Source organism: Chrysochloris asiatica, unplaced genomic scaffold, assembly GCF_000296735.1.
Source record: "Chrysochloris asiatica unplaced genomic scaffold, ChrAsi1.0 scaffold00389, whole genome shotgun sequence".
Classification (NCBI taxonomy): Eukaryota; Metazoa; Chordata; class Mammalia; order Afrosoricida; family Chrysochloridae; genus Chrysochloris; species Chrysochloris asiatica.
In genome coordinates, this window is record NW_006408907.1 from 1675189 (window position 1) to 1685783 (window position 10595).

General features: G+C 40.9%; 1 pseudogene; it reads right to left on the minus strand.

The window, feature by feature from the left end:
• Positions 1 to 9903: 9903 nt before the first annotated feature.
• Positions 9904 to 10370, minus strand: LOC102839435 (annotated as a pseudogene).
• Between the last annotated feature and the right edge of the window lie 225 nt (positions 10371 to 10595).

A 10595-nucleotide genomic window follows, 5' to 3' on the forward strand; every position in this document is an offset into this window, starting at 1 on the left:
GCAAAGGTGAGGTACCCTGATGGGGAGGGGATTAAGAGGGCAGCCAAGGCTGAGCAAGTGGGGAAACCAGAAACTTGGGTTTGGAAGTTGAGAACATATGGTAGCAAACAGAATGGAACCAGGGAACATTCCCCTAATTCAGCTATAGAGGAGAAGTAGCTACTTGAAGAGCCAGGGCAGAAGGGCAAACAGTTTCCACCCCCAGCTAAAAGAGCAGATATGCTCAGAGTGGCTCAGCCAGCTGGGGAGCTAATGGGGCTAAGACTTTCCAGACTTAGTTTGTGCCCTGTTGCCTATTATCACATGCTGTGTTTTGTGGCTCATGCTTGGTAAGGTGGAGAGTCGGCGAACAACAGGAAGACTTCCACAGAGATGGATTGACACAGTGGTAAGCAGCAATGGGTTCCAACATTAACAATTGTGAGGATGGTGCAGAACCGAGCAGCATTTTGTTCTATTGTACATAGGGTCTCTATGAGTTGAAACTGGTTGGATGGACCTAATAACAACGTGTAGTTTATCTAAACCCTATCATTTCATACCAAAAATCAGTCCATGGTGGGACTTGGAGTGGTTTATGGGAACATCATGCAAGGTGAGGATGCCTCAGGGGCCCCTCTGGTCCAAGTATCTTGACTTTGCCAGGCCTCCCTCTAAATACCCTCTTATGATAGTGTTTGGGGCTAGGTGGGTACAATACACAGTGTTCTCTAGAGGAATGCATGATATTCTTTAAAGGAATTTCCCAGTGTTCCTCCTAGCAAGATATGAGAAGTAGTTGTAACTTTCTGAAAAACAACAGATAGGTTTGTTGAAACCAAAGACAGGCCATAAACCATTAATCACCAGAAATAGCATGAACCTGGGTTAGAGGGAACATTTTTGTTAAGTGCTGATGAGTAAATTCCCACTCATAGCTACCTTGTATAGGGTTTCAGAGGAGCATTTGGTGGGTTTGAATCGCCGACCACGTGGTTAGCAGTCTTGTACTTACCCTATATAAAAAGCATTCCCCTGGGTGGAGATTGAAAATTGAAATAAGACATGCTAAGAGCCACAGCTTCAGAATCCCTTATTCCACGTGCTTAACTTGAACTCATATGAAATTGTTTGTATAACAGGATTCTGATGTAATTCTCACCTTAGAAAAGATACTTGAAAAACCCTTGGATGCAGACAGAATTTGAGGGAATTTTCCGGTTGGTCTCAGCTCATGAGAGCTCTTGTAATAAGGCCTTGCCGTCTGTCACGCCTATGGACCCATTGTTTCTGGCCAGTAACAGGGAGGGCTTGAAAGAGAGCCCCCAGCAAAGGAGGCTTGGAAATGGAAATTAGTTGGAGTTGATACAGTAAGGGCCCCGTAGAGGGAAGTCACAGAGAGAAGCAAGGGATAGATCAGGCCACATGCACATGTCTGGGTTCAGAGGGATTCTGTTTTCTACTCTTTTTTTTTCAAAGCTTCAAAATCAGTTTGTTTCTCTTGCCGAGAGTAAATTTTCAACCACAATGGTACTTGCAGTTCCAGTTCCTTCAAACGTAGGAACACAGTGCCCTTGATTACTCTGAGGACTATTCCGAAAGCGGGTTGAAAATACTAATACAAGGCTTTCAGCTGGCCATCTCACGATTGACCACAAGAGGGAGCTAGAGTACCACGACGGAAATAACAACAGGCCTTAGCGTAGTGGTTGTGAATGGGGCTGTGAACCTTAAGGTCAGCAGTTCGAAACTACCAGCTATTCCGAGGGAGAAAGAGGAGGCTTTCTGCTCCCGTAAAGATTTACAGCCTGGGAAACCCTGTACAGGGTCACTATGAGTCGGAACCGACTTCACGGCACACAACAACAACAACAACAACCTTTAAGGAGCCCTGGTGGCGCTGTAGGATAAGCACTGGATTGCTAACTGCGAGGTAGGCTGTTCAAATCCACCAGTTGCTCCACAGGAGAAGGATAAGGTTTTCTGGTTCACTAAAAGAGCTTTGGTAGCATAGTGGTTACAAATCAGGCTGCGAACCTTTAAGGTCAGCAGTTCGAAACTGCTCCGTGGGAGGAAGATGAGGCTTTCTGCTTGCCTAAAGATTTACAGCCTCAGAAACCCTGTACAGGGTCGCTATGGGTCGGAACCGACTCGACGGCACTTAACAACAACAACAATAACAAAGATTTATAGCTTTAGAAACCATATATAATAGGTCCTTATGAGGCGGAACCTGTAACTGGCTGTGATCAATTAGTTGCATTCAGACCAGCACACTCCAAGGCACTGGGTTGGTTGGGTTAACTACCTTTGCTGTTGGTTGCCATGGAGTCCATATAAATTATCTAGTAAAAAATATGCTTAAAGCCACATTTATAAGAATGTTCTTGAATTACAAGGACATGGTAGAACTTTTTCAAGTTGCTGCAGGTTGCAACTGTCCTAATTCAGTTTAATCAGCAGGTACTAGTGTGGCGCTGTGGGTTAATGCCCTGGACTGCAAAGTCAGTTTGAACCTCTATGTCGGCGGTTCAAGCTCACCAGCCGCTCCTTGAAAACCCTATACAGGGCCGTTATGAGTTGGAACCGACTTGATGGCACTTAACAACAACTGTTAAAATACCTAAAATCCAGATATATACTCTTTAAACAAGAAAACCAAAAAAAGACCAAAGCAACCCACATTTACCCAGCTGGAGAAAATCATGGCCAAATTTAGACCCTTTAAGACTCTATTTCTGTGTTGCTGTTTGCCACGAGTAGGTCCTGACTCATAGCAATCCTGTATAGGGGTTGTACTGCTGTAAATCTTTACTGGCGTAGAGAGCGTGTAAACCTTTATGGTACCAGGACTTTCTTTATGACTCAGAAAGCCTAATACTCTATGAGCAAGAGGTCAAGGACTCCAATAAAGAGGGGTTTCTTTTTGCACACCTGCAAGTTCTCTGCGTGGTGCAGGACTATCTGTTTTGGAGCTGATAGCCAAAAATAAATAAATAAATAAAGTTCTCGGATTTTCTGATTTAGAATTTTTTTTTACACTTTTTATTGTGAATTGAGTGAAGGTTTACAGAGCAGATCATCAGTTTTACATTGAACATAGTCTCCTGGTTCCACCAGTCTCTATCTGACTAGTAAGCGTGGTCTTTTTGTGTGGTTTTGAGTTTTGTTACACACTTTCTCCTATGCTATCCAGGGCTTTCTAATGTGACCCTTTTCAGAACAATTGATAGTTCTTCTGGTCTCAACGTTGTGAAGACTGAAGATCACATGGTTCATTACTCCATTGGATTAAATGTGTCTTCAATTTTTATCACTCTTCTTTCCTCTGACAGGGAGAAACCAACAGTTGCACACCTCAGATGGCAAACTTTCTCAACTTTGCATTTTTAGAATAGTAATTACCTAGGACAGAAATGTCTTTTTTTAGTTTTTATTGTAAAGTTTAAAAGACCTTTAATTTAAATTACTTGTTATAAGTCTCTGTAAATGCAGAATTCTAAGATTTAAAAGATAAGCTTGTGACACTTTTGAAAAAAAGAATTTTGGCATCTTCAATTTTATACCTTTATGTTTACATTTAAATTTTTAAATGTTAAGGACATACTGATGGGAAGAGGAGATAATTTCCTCTGAAAGGAGTGAGGTATAGAGGAAGTAATCGTCTTAAAAAAAAGAATCTGAAGATCTGTGGTTAAATCTCAACCTTTTGCCTTGACCTTTGCAAATGAGAATCTCTTCATGCCTGAGTCCGCATCACAGTATGTTGATAAAGATATCATTTAGTTGTACCTCATGGTGGTTGCCCATATTAAATGAGGTAACATGTCAAACAAAACAAGACATTCTAATCTTTAGAAATAAGGAGATGATTAAATAGTGACTCCCAATATCAAATGAAAATCTAAGCTGGGTTCCTAAGTGACGACGCACATCCACTCCTCAATGTGAGAATCACAGAATGTGAATGCTTCTTGTCTGTCTCCTGTCTCTACATGGGATCTGGACACCATACAGGAAAGCTCTGAGATCAAGGTGGAAACAAACATTTCCCAGACTTCCTGGATTTAGAGTTCCATAGCTGCCAGTGGAAAAAGGGTCAGCAGAGCCCTCAATTACACCACAGGAGAGATGAAGGAGTATGTAGAGAGCCTTTAAAGTGAAGGTTCTGTGGGACAAGCCTCTGACCCAATCTTAAAAAGGTTACTACTGCCAGTTGTCCCCTTGAAATACGTTGCCATAGTTCTCACCAGACTAGCCTGACTTCTATTTCTATGGTTGTCCAGAGAAGATAGGAAATTTGCTTTTGTAGCAGACATAGGCTCTTGGGAACTAAATATCAATACATTTAAGTGTGTGAGCTTTCACTTCTAAACACAACAGCTATGCTTTGTCAAATAACCCAGCAGAGGGTTGCAGATGGGCACTAGAATTCTAGAGCCAGTATCCTAGAAAAATGGCCTTTGAATGGCTCACAGAATAACCACAAAGCTTAGGTCACAGGTCTATTTCATCTTCATGCAGCAAGAGAGTTCTCTCCCTGGATCTTAGACATCAATGCCCCTATCACAGGGGGCACAGATAGGTCCAGGTACCCATCCCCACTGCTTGGAAACCAACCTAAGACTAGCTAACAATGGATGCAATCATGGTGGGTTTGAACCTCTAACCTTGCAGTTAGCAGCCCAATGCTTAACACACAAAACCACCAGGCCTTCTTTGAACTGCCACAGACAAAGTTTAAAAAAAAAAAAAAAAAAAAAAAAGCCAGAAAGGGCATCTAACTGCCCAAATGATTGCTTGAAAAATGCTGAGCATATTTATAGCTTTTGGTTTTCTAACTCAAGGTCTTTGCACATTTCATTATAATATTTGACTTTGTCTTCTGGAACTAACCTTTGAAAAATTCTATTCAGCTCTTTTACTTCCTCTTTTCTTCCAATTGCTTTAGTATCTATATGCTGGAGAGCAAGTTTCAAAGTCTCTTCTGATATCCATATTGCTCTTTTCTTCCTTTCCTGTGTTTTTAATGGCTGTTTGCTTTCTTCCTATATAATGTTCTTAATGTCATCCCACAACTCTTCTGGTCTTCGGTCATTAGTGTGTAATGTATCAAATCTGTTCTTAAGAAAGCCTCTAAATTCAAGTGGGATATGTTCAAAGTCATATTTTGGCTCTTGTGGACTTGTTTTAATTTTCTTCAGCTTCAGCCTGAACTTACATATCATCAATTGACTGTCTGGTCCACAGTTGGCCCCTAGCCTTGCTTTGGCTAATGCTACTGAGCTTTTCCACCATCTCTTCCCTGTGTATTCCATCTGGTGAGGTCCCTGTGCATAGTCACCTTTTATATTGTATAAAAAAGGTATTTGCAATGAAGTCATTGGTCTTGCAAAATTCTATCATGCGATCTTCAGCATCATTTCTATCACCAAGGCCATATTTTCTAGCTACTGATTCTTCCTCTTTGTTTCTAACCTTTGCATTCCAATCACTAGTAATTATTAATATATCTTGATTGCATGTTTGATCAATTTTATACTGAAGAAGTCAGCAGAATTCTTCAGTTTCCTCATCACTGGCTTCAGTGGTTGGTTTGCAAATTTGAATAGATGCTATGCCATTCCTCTTCAATTTGTTGTTCCCATAATATCAAACCATGATCTTCAGATTAAAAATGGTCAATACGATGACATTTCAGCACACTAATGCCCAGGATATCAATCTTTATGCATTCCATTTCATTTCTGACAACTTTCAGTTGTACATTCCATGTTCCGATAATTGATGGATGTTTGCACCCGTTTCTTCTCATTTTGAATTATTCCCATCAGCAAATAAAGGTACTGTAAGCTTTATTACATACTCAACATCATGGTCAACATTATTTTGAGGAGGTAAGTGTACTTTGAGTGCCTTCCAACCTGAAAGGCTCATCTTCTGGCACTATATCTGACAATATCCTGCTGCTATTCATAAGGTTTTCAGTGGTTAACCATTCAGAAGTAATGTGCCTCTCCTTCTTCGTAGTCTGTTTCAGTCTGAAAGCTTCCCTGAAACCTGTCTACCTGGGTGGCCTTCCGGTATTGAAAATACTGGTGGTATAGCATACAGCATCACAGAAACATGCAACCCTCCATAGTATGACAAACTGACAGACAAAAGATAATTTTTGTTTTAGAGCATAAATATTTATTATGGTTATATTCTCTTGTTCAAATGACATTTTAATCATGATACAGTGTTCTTCTTTGCCTTTTATCCTAGTTTTTTTTTTTTTTTTTTTTACCATATAGTCCATTTTATTAGAAATTAGTATTGTTACCACTCATCTGTCAGTTTGTTGTATTGTGGTGACTTCTGTGTTACTATGATTTTGTAAGCTATGCCACCGGTATTTTTAATAACAGCAGTGTCATCTGTGGTGGGCAGGTTTCAGTGGAGCTTTCAGGCTATGAAGAAGGATAGATGAACTACTTCTGATTATTTAGTCACTAAAAACCTTATGACTAGCAGTGGAATGCTGTCAGCACCAGAATATTGAATATTGAAATATGATGAAGAGCACCAGAATATTGTCAGGTATCATGCTGGAAAATGAACCTCTTAGGTTGGAAGGTACTTAAAATATGACTGGGGAAGAGCTGGATCCTCAAAGTACAGTTGATTGTGGTGACATGAATGGAGTAAAGTTAATATCAGATGGATCTTGGCTGAAAGCAGATAATACCAAAAAGATGTTTACCTGTGTTTTATTGACTATGCAAAGGCTTTCAACTATGTGGCCCATGACAAGCTATGGATAACATTGCAAAGAATGGATATTCCAGAATACTTAATTGTGCTCTTGAGGAACCTGTACATAGACCAAGAGGCAGTTGTTCAAACAGAACAAGATGATAGTAAATAGTTTAAAATCACCAAAGTTATTTTCCAGGGTTGCATCCTTTCACTATACTTATTCAAACTCTATGCTGAGCAAATAATCCAAGAAGCTGGATTATATGAAGAACATGACATCAGGATTGGAGGAAGACTCATTAACAACTTGTAATATGCAGATGATACAACCTTGCTTACTGAAAGTGAAGAGGACTTAAAATACTTATTGATGAAGATCAAAGACCACAGCCTTCAGTATGGATTGCATCTCAGTGTAAAGAAAACGAAAATCCTCACAACTAGAAAACTGGCAAGATGGCGAACTAGGCAGACACACTACATGAACCCTCTTTGTTGTTGTTAAGTACCTTCAAGTCGGTTCCGACCCATAGCGACCCTGTATTATAGGGTTTCCAAGGAGCAACTGGTGAGCTTGAACCACCAATCTTGTGGTTCAAATTAACTTTGCAGTTTAATGCATTAACCCACAGTGCAACAACAAAGATTTGTTGTTGTTGTTAAGTGCCATCGAGTCGATTCCAACTCAAAGTGACCCTGTATAGGGTTTCTGAGGAGCAGCTGGTGAGCTTGAACCACCGACCTTGCAGTTCAAATGGCTTTGCAGCCTGGCACATTAATCCACAGCGCCACACCAGGACTCCACAACAGATGGTAGAGACCAAATGAAGCAAGCATAGATAAAACTCCTGGAACCCAGAACTTCAGAGGAACTATTAGAGAAGTGGATTGAGTGCTTGCTTGGAGAACAAGCTGAGCAGGGATGGTAAGAGAGGGAGACTGGCTGGTGAACAGCAGGCCAGATGTGGCACGACAATCTGGAACTATAAAGACCATCAAAGAAAAAAATAGGAGCAAACTTGTTGTTTAGTGCTGTCTAGTCGGTTTCCATTCCAAGGAGTGGTGGGTGATTTTGAACCACTGACCTTGCAGTAGAAACCAACCTTGCAGTCCAGTGCTTGCCCTAACACACCATACCAGGACTCCAGGAGCAAACTATAGGGGCTCCAGTTTATGCTATTAAGTGCTGTCAAGTCAGTTCTGACTCATAGCGATTCTGTGTAGCATTTCCAATGAGCAGCTAGAGAGCTTGAACCGCCGACCTTGAGGTTCAAACAGACCTTGCAGTCCAATGCATTAACCTACAGAGCCACACCAGGACTCCAATTTATAGCATATATCAAACATAAACAAAAAATAGACAAACAGCAAAAGACAAACTAGACAACTGCTGTTGTTGTTAGGTGCCATCGAGTCGGTACCGACTCATAGTGACCCTAAGCACAGCAGTACAAAACACTGCCTGATCCTGGGCCAACCTCACTATTGTTTGTTATGTGCCGTGGAGTCGGTTCCAACTCATAACGACCCTGTACAGGGTTTCCGAGGCTGGAAATCTTTACAGGAGCAGCAGAAAGCCTCATCTTTCTCCCAAGGAACAGCTGGTAGTTTTGAACTGCTGACCTTGAGGTTCGCAGCCCGATTCGTAACCACTACGCTACCAGAGCTCACTATTGTTAGGTGCCATCAAATCATTTTTGACTGATAGCAACCCTGTGCACAACAGAAGTAAACACTGCCTGGTTCTGTGCCATCCTCACAATTGTTACATTTGAACCTATTGTTGTAGTCACTGTGTCAATTCATGTCGCTGGGGGTCTTCCTCTTTTTTGCTGACCTTCCACTTTGGTAAGCATGATGTCCTTCTCCAGGGAATGGTCCCTCCTGACAACATGTCCAAAGTATGAGAAATAAAATTTCACCATCCTGACTTCTAAGGAACATTCTAGCTGCACTTCTTTCAACACAGATTTGTTCATTTTTCTGACAGTCCATGGTACTTTCATTATTCTTTACCAACACCATAATTAAAATGTTTTGATTTTTCCATGGTCTTCCTTATTCATTGTCCAACTTCTACATGCATCTGAGGTGACTGAAAATACCATGGCTTGGGTCAGGTATACCTTAGTCCACAAATTGATATCTTTGCTCTTGAATGGCTTAAAGAGGTATTGTGCAGCAGATCTGCCTAATGCAATAAATTGTATGATTTTTTAAAATTATGTATCGTTTTATTTTTAAATTTTTTGTTTTCGTAGAATACATTTTCACATTAGAGATGCTCAAAGTAGGAAAATAGCAGTTTGTTACTTTTCAGTTTTATATTTGTAGGCAGATTATTTAAGGACATTTGAAGGATATGTCTCAGTTTGCAATCTATATTTTAATACATCTACAAGGAATGGAACTTCTCTATATTCAAACATTCTCCAAGCTTTACCTCCTAAAATTCAGAAATTAATGAGACATTTCTTCATTTTAAAGTTTCACTAGGATATGTAACCATCAACAGAAAAGCATGAAAAAAACAGAGGACATTTCCAAAAGACAGTTATAATTTTCTGCAAAATCTTTACTTTTGAGTTAACAGACATTCTCATTGCCACCATTCCTAGAACAAATATTGAAAAGGTATGGTCGTAATATGCTGATATTAACAAATTGAATTCCCATTAAGAGATTGATAAATTAAAAGGTACATGCTCATACATTGTTTTGTCATGCTGTGAGTCTTCTAAAAAGTTAGGAGACCATCCCATTATCTCACAAGAATATGGAAGGCAGTCTCATTATTCTGTGAATATTAATTCCTCTCAAACCTTTTCCTCCAAGATTAAATTGTGAAAAGAATCAAGTGATTAGACGAGGGTTGTACCACCAATGGACATCTGTTATTTCTTCCCTACTGATAGTTGAACGGGGTGACCGAGCTGAGGCAGAGAGGTGTACAATCATTTTTTAAGGGACTATGTCAAGTCCCTTAAAAGGAGCTCTGGTAGCGTAGTGGTTACGAATCGGGCTGCGAACCTTAAGGTCAGCGGTTCGAAACTACCAGCTGCTCCGCGGGAGAAAGATGAGGCTTTCTACTCCCGTAAAGATTTACACCCTCGGAAACCCTGTACAGGGTCGCTATGGGTCGGAACCGACTCGACGGCACTTAACAACAACAACAATGTCAAGTCAGAGCTTCCACAGCATGGCCACAGCTTTTCAGATGCCTACATCATGATAGTTGAAATAGCACAAACCAGCAGAGGTTAGAGCCAAGAGTGCCAGGAGGCCAGCCTTGGCAGCTTTCTTGTGTGCATCCTCATGGACATAGTAACAACCTGCCCCATGCCCCAGTGACAATGGAGAGTGAGAACTGCAGCTAGAGAGTAATCCATCGCAGAGCAAGGATTCAAATAAGCAGTGGGAAGAAGGCTCAGGGGCAAAACACTGACAACTCTCTCACCAATCCAGTGGAGAGATGCAACCTTGGAACCAGAACAGTGGCTGGGGGACAGGTGAATGTGCTGCACTCCTAGAGTAGACCGGTCCTGGAGAAATGCTGAGGCAAGAGCAGGTCTGATCACTGGAGTTTGGAGGAACAGAGCTCGGTCACCTTGAGCACCGGAGACAACACTCAACCTCCAGACCATCACCATGTCTGTCCTTAGGGCTCCGATTGTTTGATTTCTTGACGGCTGTTGGTATAAGTATATACTGTGGATCCAAGCAAAATGAAGTCTTTGACAGCTTCAACCTTTTCTCCAGTTATTACTGATGTTATTTATTAGTCCTTTTATAAAGACTTTATATTGAGGTGCAATCCATACTGAAGGTGCAATCCATACCTGTAGCCTTTAATCTTCATCAGTAAGATTTTTTAA